We start from the raw sequence: 1,532 nt of genomic DNA, 5'->3' as shown, positions 1-1,532 counted from the left end.
CTGATCTTTCAAGGATGACAAAAGTTATTCCTTGAACTAGGTAATATTAGGGTTCTGGACAGAGAAAATTGCAAAGAGGCATAAAACAGCCAGGTATCTGCCAGGCCCATTGTGTTCATTTCTCTCATGTCTTGAGCCATCTGAGCTCGTTTGAGCAAATTTTAGGGTTTGGAAATCATGGCAAAAATTTAACTTGGTCTAGGATAAAATTATATATAATAATTGCTTGGATTAAATCCAGTTAGAGAGCTCAGATGTCTGACTCGGTCAGAGAGAAACTGGTAGTAAATGGCAATTTCTGCAGTAAATGAGAATTTCCAGCTTTTGGAAATTCTCAGAGATTTTGTGTTTTATTCCCTTTGTTTCTTGTTCTTGTGTACTCTGGTACGGGAATATTATTAGCTACATTGATTAAGCGTATTTAAGAACAAAAGCCAAGACTCAATTAAAAATGGGATCCTTAATTTCTAAAGATCTGGGTGCTTTATCTTCTGGAAACACCTACCTTTACATGTATAAGCATTAGATCTTGTAAGCAGCACAAACGCTTACAAAAACAGTGAAATGTTACTAATGATAATTAAAAATTACAGTGAGGCATTGCAAATGAACAATACTACACTTTAAGAAGTGCATCTAAAATTGAGGTCTCTTAAATTAGGCTCACCCAGGACACCTATTGATGTGCAGAAGTTTCTGAAGAGATTTTATTTTATTTTATTTTTTTGGAAATGGAATTTCCTTCTTGTCACTCAGGCAGGAGTGCAATGGTGCAATCTCAGCTCACTGCAACCTCCATCTGCTGGGTTCAAGTGATTCTCCTGCCTCAGCCTCCCAAGTAGCTGGGACTACAGGTGCACACCACCATGTCCAGCTAATTCTTTTTATTTTTAGTAGAGATGGAGTTTCACTATGTTGGCAGGCTGATCTTGAACTCCTGACCTCAGGTGATCCACCCTCCTTGGCCTACCAAAGTGCTGGGATTACAAGTGTGAGCCACCGTGCCCCGCCCCCCCCGGCCTAATATTATTTCCTCTTTTAAAATATTCTTTACAAAAGGCAAATAAAAAACTTAAGCAACAAATGGATTTTTAAAAATTGAAACTGCAAACCTTTGACTTAATTATCCCAATGAGGCAGGAGAATAGGACCTGGAGGCAGGGAACCTAAGGACTTCCTAGAACTAAACCAAATGGAAACACTTCAGCAATGACAGGAATGTGAATGGCTTTGTAACTTTACTCCATCTTCTCTATTTACATAGGGTGCATACCAAGTAAATGACTTTATAACTGGACTTTATTCTCTCCATTTACATAGGGCATATACCAAGTAACCAATTGAAAACCTCCAGAGGGTATTGAAACCCCAGAAAATTCTGTCACTGAAGCCCTTGAGCTGCTTGCTCAGGCCCACTCCCATCCTGTGGAGTGTGATTTCTTTTTCAACAAATCTCTGCTTTTGTTGCTTCATTCTTTCCTTGCTTTATTTGTGCATTTTGTCCAATTCTGTGTTCAAAATGCCAAAAACCT

The sequence above is a fragment of the Colobus angolensis genome, unplaced genomic scaffold (assembly GCF_000951035.1).
Source record: "Colobus angolensis palliatus isolate OR3802 unplaced genomic scaffold, Cang.pa_1.0 Scaffold302, whole genome shotgun sequence".
Classification (NCBI taxonomy): Eukaryota; Metazoa; Chordata; class Mammalia; order Primates; family Cercopithecidae; genus Colobus; species Colobus angolensis.
Note: the sequence above shows the minus strand (reverse complement) of the source record.